Raw genomic sequence first — 26,223 nt, 5'->3', positions numbered from 1 at the left:
CATTACTTCCAATTTTGACGTATGGTACAGGGGTCAGTTGGGGTGGTGCAACATGCGGAGTGGGGACCATTCAGAGTGCGAGAGTCACAGAGAGCATTGATTGACTTTGTCAAAAGTATTTGCGGTCTAGCGGGAAGAACCTGAGCCCCCCTACTATATAAAGGGGATCGTTATAGTGGTATCCTTGGGACCGTGGACATTGCTCTGATAAGATATGGGATATATGTAACATAGGGAAATCCCTCGACAAGAGTTACAATGCATTGATAACAACTGTGATATTATTGAATATTGAATATTTTACTCTGTAATTACCCTGTTACCCCTGAATTACTCTTTGTTCAAATCAGCCCTTTCCTATATGCACATCGGGAGAATAAATAGATAAGTTGGTTACTTCGCCTTGTCCTTGTTTGCAGGTTGCATCCCAGTAACCAGTTTTACATATGTAAGATGTTTTCATCCTCTGCTAGCTCCATTCCTCTCTCACCTTCCCTCGTTGGTGCCTTTGTAGCTGACTAGGCCTCCCTCGATGTCATAATGTTGAGGGGTGACACATCTCACGATGTTACATTTGGTCTAGTCACTCGCAGCTCACTAGACCTCACAAGATGTCATGGTGACACATGAGGCCTGGTCAGTAGCAGAGGCAGATTAAAGTGAAGACTAAAGATCAGAAGCTGAGAGGTGGATGGAGGAAGGTCCATAGCTTCCCACTCACTGGGTACAATAACTTAGAAATTATTTTTGTTTTGTAAGTCTCTAAATGAATATTTGTCAAATAAAAGTTTTTGTTTTCCTGGATTTGTTAGCTATTAAAAAGCACAATAAAGAATCTCGGAGTATAGTACGATCACTCATAGAAGAAATGGCAATGTGTGGGGGCTGCACTGGAAGAAAGCCACAACTTTCCCAGGCAGTACTATGTCTTACGAACTGCTGACACACACCTACGCACGTTTCTGCAAAATGAAATACATGGTGTGAAATATAATCTCCTGCACATCTAATGTAGGTGACGTTCATATGTGAACAGGCAGAGCGGAGATTCTCTGGATGCATGATGTCTATGTTTTGAACCAGTCATCTTAATTACACTACTCAGCAATCCTTCAGACATTATATATATCTCTGTAGGTGTGGCCAAAGAGACTCGATCTCATCTAAAATCTTGTCGGCACAGAAACAAATTATGTACCCAAAAATGCAATTAAACATTCAGAAGAGCAAGATTGGATCTGTTTTTCTACACAACAATGCCAGGTCGTATGCTGCTCTTGCTACAGTGAGTAGAGTGCGTGGCCATGCTACTATGACCTATAGCATCTCTGGACTTGTTTCTCATCGATCACGTCTGGGACATCATTGGTTGGCAACTGCAAAGGGAGCTGCCAGGAAATTTACTGTCTTTTGCAGATAATCCTGCAGTAGCACAAGAGAATCTCCACAAAGAAGTAAAGTTGTTTCACAAGGCTGGCCATTTCTTTGAGCCTACTTTTGTTGAAATCTCAGGATTTCTTCTCTGGGTTTATTACTGAAAAAGCACTCAAGAAAATTCTGACTGATACATCGTTTATCTTTTACCTCAAGTGATTCAGTCAATGATGGTATAAGTCAGGAAAAGGCAGTGTTGACTTTTGATGCAGCGCTTTGGTCCACTGAATATTTGCCTCGCGGAGGACTTTTAGGTAAATCCGACATCGAATCAGTTTTCCGCCTTCTCCCAGTTAATCCCAATTGCTTTTATTTGTTGTCTTTTAGCTGCATGGTAACATCTATCTTGGCATATGCTTACCCATGGGATGTTCGATATTGTGTAGATATTTTGAGATTTTGCCTTCATTTTTGGAATGAGAATCTGGCTTTTCAATTTGTGTTGCATTATCTCAACTTTTTTTTTTGTTTATTGGTCCAGCTGGCACCATGAGATTCATGGGTCCATGGGCAACTTTGGTTTCTTCATGAAAAAATTGGAGTCTATTTAGTAATGATAAAACAGGATTACAGGATACAGGATCTGGGAATGTTTAGCTTGCAAAAAAGAAGACTGAGTGGAGACTTAATAGCTGTCACATTGTAGAAGGATCATCTTTATTCTCATCTGCACAAGGAAAGACTAGAAGCAATGGGATGAAACTGAATGGGAGGAGACACAGATTAGATATTAGGAAAACTTTTTGACAGTGAGGGTGATCAATGAGTGGAACAGGCTGCCACGAGAGGTGGTGAGTTCTCCTTCCATGGAAGTCTTAAAACAGAGACTGGACAGACATCTGTCTGGGATGATTTAGTGAATCCTGCATTGAGCAGGGGGTTGACACATATGACCCAGGAGGTCCCTTCCAACTCTACCATTCTCTGATTCTATGATTCTATGAAAACGAAGGGTCTATTGACATTTTAGTTCTTTTTGAGCATTCACATAGATAAGAAACATATGTTGATTGGTTTGGCTCAAGATAAATTGGCCAAACTGTTGTCTACCATTGACTCCTTTTTAGTAGTTAAAAAGGTTAAACTACATCAATTACAATCCCATCTTTACTGTATAGTCTTTGTATGTCATTTCATACTCATGGGGAAGAATTTATTACACCATTTGGCTATGGCGTTTACTGGTGTTAAAAAACTGAACCATCATGTGTAAGGGAGCCAAAGTTGGGTAATAATGATCTACAGTTACTTACGGATACTGCTGGTATGCATGGCAATGGAGCTATTTATCCTAATTTACTGAACTAATAAATTTTCCTCTTTTAAGCTACGGATGACCGATAGTTTGGCTGGTTGGTCATTCCTTCATTTACTCTAATGCATAGAGGCCAGGGTGTCTTAACCTTAGTTTTACTCAAGCGGACGTGTCATGGAAGGGTGTTAGAGGTTTGAAGTTTTTCCAAGTTTTGCCAAAGGTTGTTGCCATCAGCACGCGAACTCAAAGACTTGTTGTATTGGCTGTACATGCAGGTGGCTATTACCTCTGTTCTATTTGTTTGGCTCAGCTCATATAGGTCATTAATTCAGGCATAGGTCTTTTCACTTTTTTTTTCCCGACCTGGTTATTGTATGGTCAGATGTAGTGCTTAGAGTGGTTTGGGAAGGAGCCAAAAATCCCATAGCTATAGAAAAAGCCAGGTGTCTGCTTAAAACACACATTTCCAATCAAATTAGAATCAAAGGCGTAGTTGTCAGTTGTCAATAGCACATATGAGTATCACCTATCTCATACAATGTAATACACAGCAGTAAATAGTGTATATATCCGTAACTGCTCCTAATCATACACTAGTAAGAGAAACAATGGTTAATGTCTCACCTGCCGTATTAGCCAAAAAGAGCGCCGATGCATCAAAACTAATAAGATTCGGCGTTCCAAGAGCCCAACTGAGCGAGCCCAAAAATTATATAGCGATTGGTGGCAAGAGGAACTTGCACTTGTTACCATTATAAATATGTGCAATTTACACCCTATGCCTTGCTTGAGAAAGGCTCATTAGGTTTTGAGCCGAAAGAAGGCCCCATAGGCGTTAATAAAGCCTGCACTTTTTGGAAACATTTGGAGTGCTGCCTATTTTTGGATTCCATTTCTTTATCTAGATATCCACCTATCATAATTTTCATCATAGAGAGAATTTCTGACAACTGCTTGCTGTAGACTTGTGACATGTGTCTTGTCCTCGGCCCCTTTAGACGCTGCCTCGGTGCTTCTGTAACTTCTCCTCGCAACGACTTTGAAGTTGTACAGTGAACCGTCTTCCCTGCGCTCATTAGAAGAGGTTCAATCTGAATTTTGAAACACATCACTCTTCTTCACATATTGCACATTGCCAATAGTCTTGATTATTTTTTTAAGAAAGAAAAGTACTATATAATTTGCAACGTGTTAATACAGAAAACTCTCCTGATCTCCCTATATCTAGATAAGTCTTAGGCTAGGTTCACATTAGCGTTTCTGTGCGCAGTGTATCATCTGCATGCGCAAACACATGCCAAAACGCATGCAAATGCATGCTTACGCCTACGCATCATCTTGCGCATGACGCAAAAAAACCCGCTGCCTGTGCATGTGTTTAAATGCATTTTGCCATGCGTTTGCGCTTTTTATGCGCATGGTGGAGGCGGCGACATAGTTTTGTGGACGTGCGCAGTCTAAAGTACGCATGCGTATCGAACGCATGCGTACGCATGTCCTTGCGTACCAATGTGTTCCCATAGACAGTAATGCCTTTTTTTGACGCACTCATCTGCATGCACATGATAGCGCAATATTTGATGCCTCAAAAAATGCAACATGCCCCGCCACACACCGAGAAACGACGCATGCGTACGCATCCGTATGTGAATGCATGTCCCTGCGTACACCATGTTAAAGATATGTACGCATGACATATGCGGATCTATGCGGATCATACGCTGCGCACACAAACGCTAATGTGAACCCGGCCTTAGACATACTGTATGTATAGCAGTAAAATAATCAATAGGCTCTGAGCAGACTTAGAAAGCGTTGTGATCGTAGAAAGGTGAGCTTCATTGTGACACTTGGATGGAATTCTTAAGACAATCATTTCATTGCCAGGCTGATGTTATTGTTATTATTATTATTATTTATTATAATGCCATTTATTCCATGGCGCTTTTACATGTGATATTCTCAAATTCTTACAGTTTTGGACCGTTCACCATTACTTTTTAGTTATAATGTAAGATGTTCCTACTATTCTAATATTTCACATTGAAAATAGTAAATTAGTACTCTCTTCATGTATATTAGATGATGGCGCATCATAAGTCTCGGATCCATTTTCCTATGTTCCTCTTTACTGCTTGAAGTTTACCTGTTATTTAACACAAAACTAGTAAAGCATTGTCATCTCCCATGAAACTACTTTTAGTGCACACATCAGCCTAATATGTACAGGAACTGTCCCGATTCTCACCCTCTCTATCTTGCCATTGGCTCTTTATCAGTGTTTCTCTTCAGCAGCATTTAGCCGGCATTGTACGTGCCGCAACGGTCTTTCGTTCACTTCCCAGAAAGTACTGCGTCTGCCATTGTCCAGTGACTTGCCTGCCCTGGACAGCCTGTCTTTATATAGTTGTGGCTGTTGCTCCCTCAAGAAATATCATTAAAGTGCATCATGTGGTCAGAAGACCAAGAAAAGTGGACAACTGCTCGGACAGGTTAAGGATGTGTTCACACTCCAAGCTTTTGAATTTTGAGTTATCCAGGGGGATTTGGGAGAATTTCCACTTAGTTTCCGCTCCAAAAAGTAAAAAATACTCAATGTGAATACATCAATATTACATGAATTTTAAGGGTTTATTTTGAAGAGTATTTTATGTGGATATACAAAAGTACAACTTGATGTTGATGGAAAATTAAAAAAGTTATGGCTCTTGGAAAAAGAGGAGAAAAACAAAAGCACAAAAATGGAAAATCGCTATGTCGGGAAGGAGTTAACCCAATCCTTCTCTACTATGTCATTACCTGTTAGGGAAGCGTCAGGAGGCCAATAATATGGTCAATCAACCCCACCTAAAATGGTGAATTCGGATGACTTTCGTGTAAAAGGGGTTTTCCTGTTACAACTTTTTTTTTATTTGCTTTTACAAATACATTGTGGCCAAGATAAAATAATAAAATCAGTTGTTACATGTTACATCACCATTGAGATCAGTGATTGGCTGCAGTGTTGTAGCCGTGACACCACCACTGCAATCACTGGAGCAATGGCGGTAACACATCACTGGACCTGGGTAAAGTGAGTAAAAGCTGATTTTAGATTTTTTTTTTTTTTTTCACGGCCATCATAAACATTAAAAAAAAAGTTGGAAGGGAAGAACCCATAAGGCAAAAGGAGAGACTATAGGTGAAAAGAGTGAGCTGAGCTTTCCTCTAGAATTATTGGTGAAAAGTGTGAGCTGAGCTTTGCTCTTGAATTATTGGTGAACAGTGTGCACTGAGCTTTGCTCTTGAATTAGTGGTGAAAAGTGTGAGCTGAGCTTTGCTCTTGAATTATTGGTGAAAAGTGTGCGCTGAGCTTTGCTCTTGAATTACTGGTGAAAAGTGTGAGCTGAGCTTTGCTCTTGAATTACTGGTGAAAAGTGTGAGCTGAGCTTTGCTCTTGAATTACTGGTGAAAAGTGTAAGCTGAGCTTTGCTCTTGGATACCTTTGAAGATCTGAAATAAAAAAATAGCACTACAGAGTAACTTCAGTTTTGATTTTTTTCCCTCCATAAATTAAATATTACGCATGAAAATAAGAAACTTTGTAATATATCTTATCAGAGTAATCTGCTTCTTTCTCCTCCTGGACTGATAAGTCATTCTCAAAATTTTCAATTCATGTGTTAAATCTGTGTTCAGTAAAGACAGATTTTCCTATCACTGAGATAGGAGTGACAGTTGGTGCATATAAAGTTCTATGGAAAACTGTCGCTTCAGGAGAACTTGCAGCAGAATGTCTATTGACCTCAAGCTCCTCCTCCCTCCATAGAATATTATAAGCACCAACTGTCATCTCCTATCTCAGTAATGGGGAAAATCTGTCTCCACTGAAAATAGATTTTACTCAAGAATTGACAGTGAAAGATCAGGAGGTGAAAGGAGCAGATCTCTCTGATAATATATATTACAAAGATACTTATTTTCATGTGTATTATTGATTTATGAGTAAAAATTAAAACATTGGTTGCTCTTTAAGCGCCCCTTTTAACCTAAACCTTGCAAAAATATAGTAAGATACTAAAGTTATATTGTCAGATCTTGAATATCAGCGGAGTACAATACACTGATCTAACAAGTGTACAAGTGTTTTAAGCAGAATATTCCCCCATTGAAGGCTTTAAGTGCCTCTGATAATTCAGCTTGTCCTTGACTTCAGTGAAGCATGTGACTTTGAGAATAGTTTCTAGAGATCAAAATCAAATAATTGTTGCCATAACAAAAGAGATAATACAAAGAGGCAGGAAACAGTTCCCGATGCGCTGAGGAAGGTTACAAAGTGAGTCATTCATTGTTAAGTATTGATGAAAATTGTGTTTTCTGGTTTTCATTCATAAGCAGGCTGCAGGATGTAATAATGACGTTAAATATGTTCTTGAATTACCACTAAACCTTGAACACTGGAATTCGCAGAGATAAAGGTTAATTATATGGCTAAGTGCTACCCTGACATACTGAAGCATCAATGGTGAAAAACGGAGAAACGTCATCATCACTCTTACTGTATCTACATATAAGTGTCCATGAAATCCAAATTCCACTACAGCAACTGCTATTCCCTTTTTAACGCATCTGTCAATCAACCAAACCCTTTCAGTAACATTAAAGGGGTTTTCTGGGACTTTAAGATTGATGGCCTATCCTTAGAATAGGTCATCAATGTCTTCTGACCGGAGGCGATCAGCTGTTTCTTGTTTTGGTCTGAACTGGTCAGTTACAGAGCTGAACGTCACAGCTCTGTCAACGGAATAGTGTCCGCGGCCAGGTACTGCACATTTACACCCGATTCAAATCAATGGTGGGTGGATGTGCAGTACCCTGCCGCGGCCACTATTCAGTTGACGGAGCTGTGCTGTACAGCGCCGTAATGGAGCAATTCCGTCTGCCGACACTGGGAACAGCTGATCGGCAGGAGTGCCGGGTGTCATACTCCTACTGATCAGATATGGATGACCTATCCTAAGGATAAGCCATCAATGTTAATGTCTCGGACAACCCCTGTAACGACCATTGACCTAGGTGAGATAGAATACTTCAGTTCATGTATTTTTAAAGGGTAATGCTTCTATTAACCCGTTTCAACCATAGGTAGGTAGTAGAAACATTAGTATGGCCACCTTACCTGGACTACTACCTACCAATGATCAAACTAGGCATTAGAAACATTAGCATTGGCACTATACCTACAGAACTACAAACTGATGGTGAAAACTGGATAATACAAACATTAGTATGGTCACCTTACATACATTATTACCCACTTTCGGCCATATGTAGGTAGTAGAATAGGTAAGGAGACCGTACGAGTCTTTCTGTTACTCAGTATTGACCATTGGAAAGTAGTAGTGTAGATAAGGTGACCAAATGAATGCTTTTATTGACCAGTTTTCACCATAGGATGGTAGTTCTGTAGGTAAAGTGGCCATGCTAATGTGTCTAATGCCTAGAGTCAACCATAGTGGCCATACAAATTAGATACCTCTTGGACAAATGCTTGTTCACCCAAAAGATATTCCTCCTGGACCCCCAATAGACATGCACTATAGATTCATCCAAATGTTCACTTGCTCTTGATAAAGAAAGAGGCAAGCCTCTGTTGGATACGATGGTGGTGGTGGGGGGCATATTATCCCCTGTGAGAACAAAATTATTTGGTTTTCCATCTATAATGATTTTGGATTGCTCAAGTTAAAACTAATAAAATGAGCAATACTCGGCTTCCCCTGCTGCAGTGTGTCTCCTTTCTGTCTCCTTTGGTTACATGCAGCCTGCATGAGCATGGCACCCTCACGCCACAAGCCCACGCACCCAGCAAAGACCTGCACCTTCATGTAATGTGCCGGGGTGCAAGAGACAAGTACCTCGCCCACGGTTACCGCTCCACGCCACGTAACATGTATACAACCTCAGCTCTTCATGTTAAACGCCTTACTTTCCTATTAACAATGTCACACTAACTTCTATGCCAATATGCCAACCGTAAATGATGCTTTCAAATTAATAGCTATATGACATAGCAAAATGAACTCTTGCACTTTTTTGCTTTTACCGCTGGCACAACCACACATCACTTTCTAGACTAAACATTATATTTACTGCCCTTTTCCTGTGAAAATCTGTTCCTAATGATCAGTGTTACAAACACCAGACATATCCCAGTACAAAGGCACAAGAGATAGAAACCAATCCTGCACAAGAGCTACCCCACATGGCATGAGCGAGCTGACAATGTCACTTAATTACGGGCTGTTGACTCTGCAAAGTGCATTAGGTCAGACGAATAAAATTCATCTTTTTCTTTTTTTGTAGAGGCAACAGACAGATGAAAACATATAGTGAAGCATGGGATTTTGAAACTAAACATTTTACAAAACCTTAGGGTTTTCTTTTTACATAGCCAGTCTAATCATTCTAAATCATAGAGCGCAAACATGGACACTACAATGGAAATAAAATTATGATGGACAGAGATTCAAGACTTTTGATCTCAGCAAAAAGTCAGTTTGTTTCTGACATACCTGGTTTAGTAAACACTAGGGATGAGCTAGTATACTTGTTGCTCGGTTTTTTTATTTTTTTTTTCCTTGGCCAATGCTTTGACTATCATTCATCCTGACATTTTTGTTACTGTCTCTTCCTTCCAGGTTCTGTCAGAGCGACCTGACTATTCCAGGTCACCCACCTCTACCAGCCAGCTGCTACTCTGAGGATTCAATCCACGGGCCCCTCTGTAAGTCCACATCTCTGTACAGAGGTTAAAGGGTGAAAGTCAGGGCTCCCACAGAGGTTAAAGGGTAAAAGCCAGGGCTCCCACAGAGGTTAAAGGGTGAAAGCCAGGGCTCCCACAGAGGTTAAAGGGTGAACGCCAGGGCTCTCACAGAGGTTAGAGGGTGAAAACCAGGGCTCCCACAGAGGTTAAAGGGTGAAAGCCAGGGCTCCCACAGAGGTTAGAGGGTGAAAACCAGGGCTCCCACAGAGGTTAGAGGGTGAAAACCAGGGCTCCCACAGAGGTTAAAGGGTGAAAGCCAGGGCTCCCACAGAGGTTAAAGGGTGAACGCCAGGGCTCTCACAGAGGTTAGAGGGTGAAAACCAGGGCTCCCACAGAGGTTAAAGGGTGAAAACCAGGGCTCCCACAGAGGTTAAAGGGTGAAAGTCAGGGCTCCTGTGCAACATGATAGTAGGAGTAGGTAGCACAAAACCTGTCCATAGAAGCCCTATTTAGACCTACAAGGTAACCACAGACAGAGGCTCTTAAAACTGCTTTGCTCTGTTGTGCCTTATTCACATTTCAGTATTTTATTAGCATTTGTAAGTCAAAACCAAGAGCAGCTCAAACACAAGGAAGAGATAAGAATATGAATCTTAGAATTTACATTTTTCTCTCTGCGGGTTCCACTCCTAATTTTGCCTTACAAACAAAAAATGCTTCATGAAACATATTTTTGGGTAGCTTTTCTTTTCCTGAAGTGTTTTCTGAAGTTGTTTTGAAGAGCTTTTGAAGGGTTTTGGTATAGTTTTTTTTCTTGATGCATTTTTTGCAGTCTTTAGATTGGATAGTGCAATTTTGGAGAGGATTTAATCAGAACACACTTTAACGAAGTGGAATGCACTTTTTTTTCCCTACAGACATTTTACAAAGCCTTATCAGGCAAATAAAACAATAAGCTAAAAAAACCCTCATGTGAACAGAAAAGTGCATTTCATATAGAAGAAAGGGAGAAAAAGAAGGCTGGGGTATCAAGGCAACATGTGTCGCTGTATATCAACATACGGAAAAAAGGAGTCCAAATGCTGTCACTTATATTTTTGATAAAAGGTAAATGTTTATTATGTTAACAAGTTTTTTAGGTTATAAAACCTGACTTAAACAAAAGATAGAAACATAGTATAACAAAGGTACGGGTAACAAACTACCCCACACATCACCAACAATTGTACAGCTGAAGGTTGCAGGTTCACCGTTAAAGTAAAAACATCAATATTGGTATATAACCATAGTAACACTCTCAGTCTTATGAAACACTCATTCAGAGTACACATAAATAAACAGTCAATGACTGCACCTTACCCATGTATGCCGTGGTGTATGTGTGGAGTATGGCAGCCCCTACACGTGTTTCGCGTAGGCTTCTTCCGGGGGCCGTCATGTGTCGCTGTGTAGGATTACTGAAAGAGTTTCCAAGTGTTTTTTAAGCAGTTTTTGAGAGGATTATGGAGCATATTTACTGCAAAAATTTAAGTGTGAACATAGTCTAAAAAAAAGCCTTGGGGTCGTGGCCTAACTCAGCATGCTGTAGGGCATGTCTGTGCATCCTCCTGCTATTTTTCCTATATAACCTCTGTTATACCTACTGAAGCAGACCAAAGCCTATGCCCAGAGGCATGCCAAGTGTCCCTAGACCAGATCACATACCTCAGGTAGTGATAATATGCAAAAAAGAGTCAGTACAAAGCTCCAAAGCAGAGGAGAACCGAACATATAAGATGGCGCCGCTGGGCATCCTGTTACTATCGGAGCGAAAGGTAAACTATGTGAGATAGCTGCAAAGCTGGAGAAGTTTGCTCCTAAACAAGGAGGAGAGGCTGACATCCTGATGGCTGATGACTGGAGTTGGAGGAGCAAGGCCACAGAGTCTGATACGGGAAACATCTCATCTGAGGATGGCCAGTCTGAAGGGATTGCAGAGCGGGTGCCATCACTGCAGAGTAGCGGGAAAACACCACAAAAAGGTACTGCACAGCACAATAAAGAACACACTCTATGTCTGCTATCTTGGCATTGTAACAAGTCCATAAATATGCTGTCCCTGCGTGTAGGCAGCATAAGAGAGGACCTAAACATCTTAAGGCTGGACATGAAAAAAGTACGTAAAAGAACCAGTGCTACTGAAAAACAGGGTCTCTATCTTGAAAGATGGCCTTGGCAGGGTGAGAGAAGACGCTAAGAGATCCACTAAAGAAGTAAGGGCTTTCCTAAAAAATCAGAAGGCCCTCAGTCTACTGAATTAATCCTGGCTGCTGCAAAAGTTTGGGAAAAAAGTCCTATGCTATAGGGAGGGCTCACCAGGTCCTCACCTATCCACTTCCTCCAGGGAAGATTATTCATTTTAAAGACCGGGACTCAATCCTACCCAAGGCAAGAGACCATCAGGACCTCACCTTTAAGAAAAGCAAAATCTCTATTTTCCTGGACTACTCTATGGAGATCCAAAAGAGAAGAGCCTGGTTTACAGACATCAAGAAACGCCTGGGAGACACAGGATTCGCATACTCCATGATCTATCCAGCCAAATTCAGGGTTGTAGCTCTTGATACTTCTCACTTTTTTTGAAGATCCCAAGGAAGATATGAAATGGTTGGACTTCAATGAGAGGAAGCTGCATGAGAACCGTGGGGCTACCCGAAAGACCTCCCATGTTTTATGCAACATGAGGAGTCCCATCTATGTTGTAGGAATCCAATCTATGTTGTAGGTTTGAATTGGGTTTGCTAGGAACCACTGAGAAAGTTTATTTAGATTTTCTATGTTGCATAGATGGGTCCATACCCAGGTTTACCAGAGCTTTTGGTATCAACTACAGTATATTAGGTCCTCAAAAATAATCCAGGAATTTAAATACGGTTCCATAGAATGCAATTTTTCTATGTGATGTTCTCCTTTTTTTTAGGAGACGCTGGACCATCCCTTGAGGCAGTTATGACATTGTTGGACAAGTTTGGTTTTCTATCTGGCCTCACTACCAATCGGCAGAAGTCATTTTGGATGCCAATAGATCCAGTTACAACCCCATTAGTTTTTAAGGATGTGACAATTACCTGTATAGATCAACTTAGATACCTAGGTATAGAAGTCTCTGTACATACTGACCGATTCTTGGACTTGGATTCCACTACTCGCTAAGTTCAAAAAATAAATTATCACCTGGTACAAATTATTCCTATCCACTATTGGGAGGTTAAACCTTCTTAAAATGATTCTCATGCTGCAATTACTCTACGTCCTACACAACCCACCTATCTGGATACCGCTACATAGATTCCATTATATAAAAGCCGTATTTGGGGACCTTATTTGGAAAAAGGGCCAGCCCAGAATAAAACTGGAAATATTACAACAGGGCAAAGATGACAAGGGTCTAGTCCTCCCAAACCCTTGGCTGTTATTTCTGGCTGCTTAATGCCAACATTTAAAGAATTGGTCTGAACCTACTACCTACAGCATCACAGGGGCCATAATGAAATGTCACCTTCAAAGTGTGAACCTTCTTTCCTCCTTAGAATTGAGAAATATGAAAGGAATGGGAGAGAAGGAGTGCACACCCATTTTGAATTTGACGAGCTCAGTGAGGAAAAATATGAAACAGATCAGGGGTATCCACGAGTACATGAAGCGTAAACTGTTATGGCAAAATCTGGATCTACCGGAATTCACTAAATTAGAGGATCTAGTCCACTTGAAGAACAAAAGCATAAGAAATGTAGCCAACTTTTTGCCCATCGGTACTTTTAAGCTTTTTAATCAATTGCAAGAAGAATATTAATTATCAAACAAAATATTCTACCAAGACTGAATGGTACGACATGCCTACGAGTCTCAAAATAGGCAGAAACCTATAATAATACAGAGAGACACTATGCTTTCTATTATGGTGACCAGAGGGCATAAGGCTGGACTTATTTCAGACTTATAGGAACTCTTACTTTGCCATTACATAGATAAATATCCGCTGCTAAACATGCATAAGGCAAAGGTGCAAGACTCTCGCAAATATATAGAATACATAGGGTCTATAGAAAGCCAGAATTCCTGGAAAAGATTGGCTGTAGATCAGATGCCAAATGTCCCAAATACTATATGGATCAAGTCGATCTGATCCATATGATGCGGAACTGACCAAAACTTCACAGACATTGGATATTTATGCAAGACTTATTGAATAAGGTATTTTGCATTAAATATTCTAGAGATCCTAAGAAATGTATACTCGGTTTTGTACAGGAATTGACAACAGATACATTCAGTATAAGGTGTTATTCGAGCATGCCCGGGTGCTAATTGAGTGTCTTCGGCGTGCTCGAAAAATATGCTCAAGTCCCCGCGGCTGCATGTCTCGCGGCTATTCAACAGCCACAACACATGTAGGGATTGCCTAACAGACAATCTCTGCATGTGTTGCAACTGTTGAATAGCCACGAGACATACAGCCGCGGGGAGTCGAACATATTTTTTGAGTGTGCCGAAGACACTCGGTTAGCACCAGAGCAATAACACCTTATCCAAGCACATTCGTTCATCACTATTAATCATAATGATTTTTTTTCTGTACGTGTAATATGATTTACGGTACTTTTTTTTCCTTTTATGTTTGCAATGTGTATTTCTTTTTCCTTTTTTAAACCGAATTAAAAAATTATTAGATAATAAAAGATGTCCTTAGGACTCTTTCAAACAAATGTGTTATTATACATCCGGAGTACAGATATGCAACACGACCTCAAATAAAATAGGTGACATCAATATCCCATCAGTGTCCTATCAGTGTTTAAACAGATTTAGAATTTTAATTCATTACTATTTTTTTCTACAATTCAAAAATGAATTTGTTTTTGTCCAATAGGTAATCATAGCAATGAATGCAAATATGGATGCAAAAAACTGATCAAATACAGATAGGATACTGATGAAATATTGTTGAAATATAGGTGGAGTACTGATGCATCCATATGCCAAGCACTCTACCTAGACTTTAATGAGTATATTCAATGTGTAAAATGGATCAAAGTATCACATGTTTGTTATTTCAAATAAGGACATTAAACTAAATAGCCATAGAAATAGCTGTATTGGCGCACCGTATATCAATCTGCAAAAACAAAATGATGAAAAACAGATTACAAGTAAGCCCATGTAAAGCCTTTGTTAAAACTCTGGCCAGTCACGTCAGTATATTTCAGATACGACTTGCTCCATGTGCAGCTCCATGCTCCAATCCAAATGACGAAAAAGAAGCCAGAAAAGTTTGTATTGGTATTATTTTCACACTGTGACTGTGTGTCTGAATATGGAAAGAAGGAAAATAGACCAGCTCCCCTGTAATGCATAAACCAAACCTCGGGAGCACGGATCCACTGTGTCCAGGGGTATAAAGTCCAAAAAAGAAGAGAATGTCCAGCTTCACCGAATCCGTAAAAAAGAGTTTTCTTTATTCACAAACTTTAAACATGGAGGATACAGACTTCAGCACGAACCATATGGGTAAGAATCTCAACGCATTTTTGGAGACTAAGCTCCCTTAATCATGACATTCCAAAAGACCCATGTATCCCACCTAAATAGCCTTAAACCGGAAAGCACACCGGTGGGGTAAGTGATTGACGTGATTTAAAAAGTGGGCGTGAGATCTGTTCATCTCATGCCCACTTTTTAAATCACTTACCCCACCGGTGTGCTTTCCGGTTTAGGGCTATTTAAGTGGGATACATGGGTCTTTTGGTGTCTGAATATGACTTTAATATTTCCCCTACCATTGTATGACCATACATACTATACCCACTGTCAAAGATGGGTGTACATACATAATCTAACAGTACAATCAGTGCGGACAATGGCATACTGTGTAGGGGCAGCTATGAGCTGTGATGTCCTCTCACTATCCAGATTCACCTCAAAAGCCTGCTGTATTCCCTGCCTTTGCTTTTATACTGGCTATGATGGTCCTTCCTGTTTCTCTGAGCTATGCTATGTAATATGATAGCTGCAAGTCATTATATGATACTACCCAGTAGCGCCCAAGGTCACGTGAGACTTATCTACTGATATAACCTTCTGCAATATAAAAATGGCTAAAACCATATTAGGCAATTCACAAAACCACAATCTGATTTACTATGCATCAATTCACTCATCTCTAATAATAGATAGATGCAGTATCTGACAAATATGGCTGGCACCAACATCGTTAGCACATACAGCTTCTATACAGGAACCATGGTCTGCTCTTGGTGATTATGAGTAAAAGCCATAAGCAGGACTGTAACCTGCAACCTATTTACCTCTAACATTACAGGATCACAATTGTGTGAATAATAAAGGCATAACACATTAACATATAACTAACACATTACCATATAATATAACTGCGTGTAATATTACAAATAGCAATGTTCTGCTAACAAAGCTTCACCAAGATGCCTATTTTCTAAGTAGGGGACATTAACTTGTCATAGCTTTTTTCTTCAGCTGCATGATTTTCCTTTGTTACATACCCCTAGACTAAGGTATAATTAAAGGATTTACATGGACATTTTTATTGTATATCCTGCATGAAATGATATATCGAATCCTGAACATTGTAACTGCAACACCAAGATGAAAAAGTCCTGGAATTATGGAAATTACAGGATGGATAGACATTTTAATGATCTACTCAGTATTGAGTATGAGAGCCATAAATCCCCGGACTTACAGCCATTGAGGTTATTAATTGTTGTCCGATTACCGTTTTTCCACGCTGAATGCACATGAGAATGAAAATTGTCAAGGTCTGCTGCTGGCAGATGCCTCGATAGGAGACAGGTCTGGAGACGCTGCAGGCCTTGGTAACATGTTTAGGCCACTCTAGCTGCTCATCCAAGCAACATGTGACCTGGAGTTGTTGTGTTGAAAAACTGCACTTTTGGAAATGGCCACTGGTTCCACCACCAAATCAATGTAACACTGAGCTGTTAGTTTACCTGGTATGAAGACTTGAGGGATCTGGCTACCATACATTATGCCACCCCACACCATCATTCGGGAAGTAGGCCCAGTGTGATGTAGCTGAAGGTCAACTGTAAAAGGAGATGGTTGGAGTTCTCATGCATTTGTATGGAAATTCTGACTACTCCACCGCTGGCAGCAAAGAGTCTGCATTGAGACAGATGGAGGTCTCACAAGGGAGACCTGCATCTACTAAACACTTATGGTGTATCCTGTGGATGGACCTTAAATATACGAGATGGGAATACCTTATTTTATATCTTATTTTATTAATATGTATTGGGAGGCATTGAGGGGAATCCTATATGAGGGCCAGGATGTGTCCCCCAGGATGTGCATAGAGACATATTGAACCCACTGGAGTATTGTATTACAGCTACATCTGTGATTACAAGGCAACATAAAAGTAAGTGTGGATTTGGTGAAAGTAGTTGACAAAGACGGATTTTAGGAAAACACGTCATGGGCTTTTGTTTTTGGAGGGATTTGCAGGTTTGGTAGTGGGGGCAAATCCCTCTCTCCACTTCGGGTTTTGGGAGTGGCTCTATGTCCACGTTTCCCATTTAAACTTCCGGTTTGTCTTGGGTGTGTCAGTGTTTTGTTTGCAAACTGCAGAGCAGGAGGCTCTATGCATAACCCAGGCCTGTGTGTGGTTAGCACAGAGCCTGGGACAACAAAGCTGCTGACACACCCAAGTGGTAGATGGCGGTGCAGTCGCCCACGGTAAGAGTTCATAGACAGATTGTTTGGATGACCCGGCTGCAAAACGGAGGACAACATGTACCTTTTGTGAGTTTTCTGGAATATAGACCTTTTATGTTGAACTCTCTTGGGTCCCTGCCTATCTGTCGCACTGTGTGAACATAGCTGCACTACAGTATATAATCTATTTTTCTAATCCATGGCATTCACTTGATTGTATTTCTATTAGGCTTAACTCTGAATACATTTCTAAAATAAGTCAATTTGACTTATTAGTGTCAATTTAAGGGGTTCTCCAATTAGAGGATTATATCTACTTAAGTGAGCTTAAAATGATGATACAACCTACTGATATTATCTATTGCTAAGCCTGGTTCAGCTGCTGCATTTCCGACCTTGTGCTTGATAAATGTCATTACCCGCATCAGCCAATGAGCACTGCTGTGTGTGAAGGGGGCTGGCTGACTGCTATTTCCATAGCTAATCCAGCCCATTTCTATGAATTGGATTTGACGAACAAGGCTCTGGCTTAGCTCTTTCTATATGGGATAAAGCATGTAATGTATGGTATTGGTATGTAAAATAATGGCTATGTTAAAGAGGTTATCCTGTTTAGATTTTTTTTTTAGTCCACAGACTTGGAGACTTATAAAATTGGCAAACTGAGCTTTTACTCACCCTCTCTGGTCCAGTGGTGCCTCTCCACGGCTGTTCCGGTATTTCTTGAGCAGCTGCAGCAGTGATGTCACGACTACACTGCTGGCTACCACTGTAGCATGTAGGCACTGCAGATGTTCTGAGCACCTGATACCGATCAACAAAGACTGGAAAAGCTGCAATAAGGCACCGCTGGACCTTGGAAGAAAGAGTAAAAGCCAAGGTTCTTATTTCATATATCTGTGAGCCTGTGGACTAAAAAAAAATTAAACAGGACAATCTCTTTAAATAGATGTTTTCAGCTGGAATCAACGCCCCATAGAGGCGCCGTATGGCGGAGAGCCTATAGGTAAATTATACGGACCAATAAATATACAGTTTTCTCTGTACATTGCCTCCATGGGTGTAGATAGTCAGAAACCTATTGCACCTTTTGGATAATGCATACCTCCTGTGCCACTCTCTAACAATGACTTAGGATGAGCGAGTATGCTCGTTACTCAGGTTTCTCCGATCATGCTCGGGTGGTCTCCGAGTATTTCGGCATGCTCGGAGATTTAGTTTGTGCTGACGCAGCTGCATGATTTGCGGCTGCTAGACAGCTTGAATACATGTGGGGATTGCCTGTTTGTTAGGGAATTCCCACATGTATTCAGGCAGTGTAGCAGCTGCAAATCATGCAGCTGAGGGACGAAAACTAAATCTCCGAGCATGCTGAAATACTTGGAGACCACCCGAGCATGCTCGGAGATACTCGAGTACCAAGTATACTCGTTCATCACTACTTAGGACACGTTCCTCTTTGTAAATTGTAAAATTTCTAATCAAGATTTATGCACTGTGTGCTGTTTATTAGCTTCATACACTTACAGGAGGTATGCTCCATTCACTTCAAGCAGCAGACTAGGAAGAGACAAGAGGAGTTGACTTACATTACTATAGTCTTTTACTCTCTCCCTGCTGAGAATGAGTTAGATAGATGAAAAATGATAGAAGTGCAGATAAAATCATTTATATTTTACAAGCTGCTTGTTTATCTATAAAGGGTCAGGACAGGGCACAGCATGACCAGAGGATTGGACTCTAATAGGTTGGAGAGGAAATGTAGAAATCACATACCGTAGATAGGGCGATAGGTGATAACGCTATTAAACCAGAAAAACCTTTTGTCATAAGTGTGTCACGTCCTCCTGGTAGATCTGGGGTTTGTGAGTCACTGTGAGTTGCAGATCTTCCATTAACCTGTGTGTTTGTGTCCCATATTAAATGGATTTATTGCTGAAGAGGTTACCAACCCTTTCTATTCTTGCAGCACCATTTCAGCTGCTTCTGATCTGGTCATTACTTCTCCCTTTAAAACCTGGCCAGACCTTCTCTGACTTGCCAGGGAAAACTTTGCTTCCTAGTTCCTTGGAGACGCTGTGCTGAATTGGAGATCGTTGTTGCTACTGCAGATTGTTGCCTTCTGTTTTGGGGTGTATGCTTTCCTCATTGTCCTATTCATATTTGGTTGGTGCATTCTTATCCTTCCCTATATACCTCTCTACCTTTGGTGAATGTTTGTATGTTTGTTCCTTTCTATTTTCCCTGTTTTGTCTTTGTGTCTAGTTTACCTTACATTTCTGTCCCATGCCTCATCGGGTTGGGGAGGGGACAGATCAGGGTTTAACAGGAGCCTAGTAAGGTTGGAGACCCAGGTCTCGCTACCTTCAAGAGTACCTCTGGGGCAGGGATACTTAGGTTTCCAGGGAGGGTTTGAGACCCCCTTCCTTACCGAAGACCATTATAGCATGATACCTTTTAAGGTTCTGGGAGGAAGTTGGGGTGCCGTACCCTAGACAGTTTTCCTGAGTCATTACAAGGCAACTCATGATTATGCCACTGGGTACTGCCTGGGTTATCACCTATTGAGTCTTACTTCTCTTCAGGAATTATTTTAATGTGTATAATGTGTATTATGTTAAATTCATAAAGTTGTTTTGCGCTGAACGTTACTTGTTAATTTACCGTGTGACTTACTCTGCTCACTCTATCCCCGGGTTGAGATTTTTTGCACCAGCGCAGTCTGAACACAAGCCTATAAAGATTGCCCTTTATCCTCTCCACCATATGAAAGCATGGGGAAAATCTTGCAACCACCGACAAACAAACATACAACCGCTGCTTCTATGGGAAAAGTGACAGATTGATTAACAGAAGCATTATCCCATCCTCCGGGCTCTGAATTTGTTTGTGCTTATTGTAAAGATGAGGACACTTTCTGCCGTAGGATAAATTAGATTTGAAAACAAATATATGAGAGATGCATTAAACGCTTTTCAAGCACAGGCGGTGTAGCTGCCTCCGACATAACAAGATCTGAGGAAACTCCTCCTTGCTACCCGAGGGGCTAGTTTGTCACTTTAAGAGATTGAAAAACCATTTGATACCTCAGATGCATAGGCTAATGTTTGCTTCAATAATCCTAGGCGATGCTTTTGGCTAAATGTTCTACTTTACAGTGCAAGGAAAAGTATTATATATATGTCAGCTCATATCAATCTTCCCATGCAAGAAAAATAATGTTGCTGTGTCTAAAAATGTCACATATGAAATATGTACTATATCATTGAATAATGTCCACACACAATTAATCAATTAATTATTGATGGGCGGCTGCCTTCACATTTTGTAATTAATACTAAAATGAAACATTTGTTTTCTAATCTGTTTTCATTTACTAGTTTTATTTTATTTGGTTTTCAGTTCATGACTTCAGTTCGGAGTAGCTTGGACCATTGCTTTGAATAGTTCAGAGACATAATTTACAACAGCCACATTAATATCTGAATATTTAGTCAGAATATGACTCATTGACTCCCATGGAAGAGTCTTGTGGGCATGCTTTGTAAGCTGTGCAGAGGTCTTTGTGCAGGGAGGGGGGAGGATGTGAGCTGTGTCTATCGGCTATGCTCTCTATAGATATTGTCATGGCTCATTATAGGGATTCCATCCGGTGACCTCCATGGTGGATACTCCATCCTCCTGGGCTCTTGCCTTTTTCTTCCCTGTCCTAATGCTTTTGGTTCCTGCTGCCTTTACTTTTCCTTCCTGGGTTTGTTCCTCTTCAGGGATTTCACATTGTTCGGTTTTGGTTGCCCTATCACAGTCTAGATTGGGCTATATGTATTCTCCCTTTCCTACACTTCCTTGCTGGCTATACTTCTAAGTGGATTAGTGCTAATGAGTTACTGCTCCCAGAAAATGGATTCTCCTTGCTAGCCAAATACCGTTTGTATTTCTGTTGTGAGTTTGTTTGTCTGCCTTCCCAGCACCTTTCCTTTCTCCTCAGTTAGGTTGGTGGAAGATTATTCTTGTTTCCTTTGTTCTTCTCCTTTGTTTTCCTTATTACCCTTTATGCACAAGCTTTAAGTTTCTTCACCCTGGATCCTTGTATCTCTCTGCACACTTTCGCTCTCATGGTTGACTGCGTGCAGCGGCCTCCCCTTTTGTTCCTCAGAAGGTATGAGAAATGACCTGATGGCCTTTTAGGGAGCCAGGTCCGAGCTGGTGTTTTTGGTTGTGCGGTTAGGGATTGTTTAGCCTGTACAGGGACCAGTAGGGCGTGGGTGCTGCTTCTCTGGGTTGTAGGCTTTATTTTTTCCATTACCCTGTGTATGAGTGAGTTACAGTCATAGTAGATATATTGCCTATATTATTTATAAGATATTTTTTTACCTTGAAAAAGGTGCCAGTCCATCACCGAAATGCGTTGGTTGAATAAAAACTTCAATTTTATACCATCGAGGATTCTTCAATCCTGCAAGCACAGCCAAGGTACAGTGATATCTCCACAGAAGTGAATTTCTATATGGAACATTTTCTCCTCCAGCCACAGGACTGCAGATATGGATTCTAAGGCTCCTATAGATGTTCTTTCCCTTCATAACCTCCCCACGGGTGAACACTGCCATCACTCTCACCCTCTGTTATTTCTCTTGCGGTATCGCCCTAATGTGCCCTTCTTTCCCAACCAGACCTCAGCATCTATACCTAGTAGTGATGAGCGAATATACTCATTATTCGAGATTTCCAGAGCACGCTCGGGGGTCCTCTGAGTATTTTTAGTGCTTGGAGATATAGTTTTCATCGCCGCAGCTGAATGATTTACAGCTATTAGCCAGGCTAAGTACATGTGGGGGTTGTCTGTTTGCTAGGGAATGCCCACATGTAATCAAGCTGGCTAATAGCTGTAAATCATCCAGGTGCAGCGAAGAAAACGAAATCTCCGAGCACTAAAAAATACTCGGAGGACCCCCGAACATGCTCGGGAAATCTCGAGTAACGAGTATATTTGCTCATCACTAATACCTAGATGTCTCCTGCCATTGTAATCCTGCCTGCAATGATAATGAGATGACGGTGGTAAAGTGATCTCCACAAAACTGGAATTACCAGGCTATTTTGAAGGACAACGGCCCACATAAATACTTTAAGATTTTTTTTTTTAAATGCACATACTTAAAAAAATATGTTTAATAGAGATCAGCAAACCAATTTGTAACCAAAATAGTCAAGAAAAAATTTAGTTTCGACAGAAAATGAACTTTTTGTGATTTAATTTGTACAAATTCAGACGCCGGCCATCATTTTTCAGTATATTTTAGGGGGGGGGCATGGAAAGAAGTTAATGACCATTAAAAGATTATACTCGCATGTTTTTTGCCTGCCCCTGATCTGTCTTGGAGAAAGCAAGACAAAATGTTGGCTCACTGAAGTACCAACTTACAAAGCCTAATACATTTTATGGCGAGGGGAGAAGAAAACACACACAGGTCCTATTGCAGCTTCTAGCAAGTGATTTCATTTCACTTCAGTGCTGGATTCACAGTTACTCTGCTCCGCACTGCAATATAATGCCCTCCATGCTGCAGATGCTTCAGAACATGTGCCGCAAACAGAAAGAAGAGCAAGAATCTCTATCTGTTTTAGTCTAACAGCTGGTCTCTAGCCGCTAGATCAGAGACAACTGAAAATCAGAGAAAGAGGATGCAGGGGGGGGGGGGGGGAAGTGGTTAAATATGCAGAATTCAAATCATATAATGATCAGAAATAGTATTTCTCATGTACACACCCAACAGCTCATTCTGAAAAGTTGCCTGAAAGAACAAGTACACTTTGAGGAATTCTGTGATGTACTTGAGTGAAGGGCTTTCAAGTACTGTATGGCATTATGGTAAAACCAAATAAATAGAAGTTTATTGTCCATCGTTCCTCTATACGTACAGAAACTTGGTTGTATACTCGTTCCTTCTGTCCACGACTATTTTTAATTAAAGGTCGATCCTGATAATGCAATATACAGTACGTTTGGTGCATTCAGGATGCTGTATGTGTTTGTAAGCCACTGCAATGGAGTCACCGCAACCTGCACCGACACATATATTTCATTTTCCTAGGAGCTGTTCATCAATTTAGTTTGTTGTATTATAAGAAATTAGGACGTTTGTTACCTGCCATGTATATAGCCAGTGTCATAAGAAAAATGTATTCACTAAAATATTTGTTCATTTAGGGCAGATGCAGATAAATGTTTATTCTCTCATCCAAGAGAATTGAGTTGATTATGCAAATCACACTCTGACCAGAGTGTGATCAGAGTTTGATCAGAGTGTAATCATAGTGTGATCCGGTTCCCTTGGATGAGGAGAACATGGAGAAAAAATGTTCTCCATCTTCTACATTGTCAGTCTGTGCAAATCGGAATACACTCAGATGTCACCCGATGGCAGTCCGGATGATTTCCACAGGCTCATTGACTTGTTTGGCTGAGTGTGATCCAAATATTGGACAAAACATGGGCATACAGTGATTTGTTTCCTTAGACAAGATATCTGACATGTGCACGGCCCCATATACTAACAGTGGTCCAAGTGTGATCCCAAGTTTTCTCAGATCACAATCGGACCGAAAATAAGACTGTCTGCACCTGCCCTAAGGGGAACAGAAGCCCCAATCTCATCATCTAGGAGGCCTGTAATCACCTGCAGATACAGAAGCAACAGGAAAACATTTTCAAGTTGCTTTCAACAATTTACTAACCAAGTTCTGTAAAAAGAAAAAACTCTAAAAGTAGCATGCATGCCTTATCTGTTGGGTATATGCTTTCTGATTTTGTCTATAGACGGTTGGTCCCAGTTACCAGTATAGAGGGTCCTTTTAATCTATCCATATCAGGAATATACATATCCATACATGGAATCAGGAGCGGCAGACAGGCAGAAGAGGGCCCCTGTGCAACATCATTATTTGTGCCCTTCTCAGCCAAATATCTCATCATCGTGCACCACTTTATGTGTTTTTGACAGATACTGCTTGTTGCATTGGAGGATGGGCCCCTTCCTCTATGGGACTGCTCAGGTCCCACCAATGGTCCATCTGTCCCTACCAGGAATGTGTGCCTTTAGTCTTAAACTGAACCTCTCTCTTTATTTAGGCTCCCTACGTTACCGCTAGTATAGTATTATGGTTACAGTTTAGGGCGCTGAAGCAACGTTTCAGGTTTCCTTTAAAATTTCAAAAAAACATTTAATTTGAAGCATGTTGGACACACAAAAATCATCCCCTAGCTAAAGACATTATTACAGAGAGTGACATTTTTACTTGTGTTCAACACCCTAGTGAACTACCTCGTAGTTAGAAAAGTCTTACGTTAAGGTCCGTTTAGATGGCCGATAATTAGGGAAAGAGTGTTCTGTGGAATGTGTGGTGTCGATTGGTAACCGGACTAATCAGATCGGTATCCCCCGATAAGCAGAATGCTCGTTCATCTGGTGTTGGCAGGTGTAAACAGGTTATACAATGCCGATAAAGTGATGTTCTATGCATATAACGATCATTCTGCGTGCATAGAACGTTCATTGGCCGGTCTAAACAGGCCATTAAATGATCACTGATAGGCTTGCATGTAGTTGACCGAGGCAGTGAAGGGACCACCAATTAGCTGCATGCAAGTTTTTATGTGCCCTTAGTGTATGTTCTCCAGGAGAGACTAGTCGTCATTCAGTATGAGCGAGCTGCTGGAGACACAGTCATTTCTCAACCTAATTAGTAATTCAAGTTACCAGTGCCCAAGGCAATGCAGGATGTTCTGCCCATCTCCCTCCAAAGCACCGAAATAAGTCCGCGTTCCTGTTTGTAAAGTGCTTGCAGATAGCTCTCGAGTCTCATCGAATAACAAGACAATCCTTCTGAGATGTTACAGACTGTCTATATTCTGCTATGTTTTACCCGCACAAGTAATTACAGCAGTTGTTACGGATCCAAAGCAGTAAAGTGATAGTTAAAATACAATGTGCAACAACACCGACGTGAGCTTGTTTTTTTCCATAAACCACAGGACGGCAGCAATGGATTACTTGTTATATTTGGTCACGATCGAATTCAGCACTTGATGTATAGTCAGTTATGGAATAAATACGTGAATAGTAGACGGAAATGGCCAAGAACAAAAACAGCATATGCTTCACATATCCCAGTGATTTTCAGATTGGTTTTTTTGGGACGCATTTTACTCTATGTCTGGTCCACTCTCTGTGACTGCAGACTTCTGAATCCCTTCAGAGCACACCTTGTGCACTGCGATGATTTGCCAGTTTCTGAGCCAGGAACGGTGCATATGTATGCCATATACATTCTCTTGGCCATACACTTGTATTGAGCAAGTCCGCGCCCAGAGGTCGGCCCCGTCAGTAGACAGGGTGCGGCCGCGCTCAATACATGTTGGGTGGTGATACCTTGCTGATTACAAAGGGTCTGACTGCTAGGACCCACCACCAACCTCAATAACAGAGCTATGAATTGCTTTGTTGGAATGGCGCGGTGGTCGAGCATGCACACCGCTTTTCTGTTCATTGTCTGCGGGACGGATATAGTTTGGGGTCTATCATGGGCATTTTTACGCCTTTGCCTGCCTGATTTAATTAGGTTTGTCTCTGCATAGTGAATAACTTACCAGGAAGACCTGAGATATGGCAGAAGGGAGACTTGAGAACTGGGTAAAAAGAATTAAACTAGTGACAGCTACAACCGAAAGATGACAATATGGTATATAACATTCACACAGTTACCATTGCCCAAGAACCAAAAAGTAGAAGAAGTCTTGAGCTGCTCTCCGCTCCAGCTTATAAAGGGGACTCCTACGTAGGACAATCCCTTTATGATGTTCCTATGAATTCATAAGGTGAATAGACAGATGTTGTTCTCATAGGAGAACCCTTCTATATATAATTGTCTAAGGTCCACATCCGTCTGTTTGCCTGTAACGGAAATCCCGCGTCGCTGATTGGTTGCGCCCGACCAATCAGCGATATTGGGGCGGGATTTAAACACAGCTTTACTT

The 26,223-nt window shown here is 41.0% G+C and overlaps 1 protein-coding gene across 1 annotated transcript in view; it reads right to left on the bottom strand.

The window, feature by feature from the left end:
* PDE11A (phosphodiesterase 11A) overlaps nucleotides 1-26,223 on the bottom strand; it is a 614,587-nt gene that overhangs the window by 306,514 nt on the left and 281,850 nt on the right. The window lies entirely within an intron of this gene.

The sequence above is a fragment of the Ranitomeya variabilis genome, chromosome 7 (genome assembly GCF_051348905.1).
Source record: "Ranitomeya variabilis isolate aRanVar5 chromosome 7, aRanVar5.hap1, whole genome shotgun sequence".
Classification (NCBI taxonomy): Eukaryota; Metazoa; Chordata; class Amphibia; order Anura; family Dendrobatidae; genus Ranitomeya; species Ranitomeya variabilis.
This window is presented reverse-complemented; position numbering and strand designations above follow the sequence as displayed.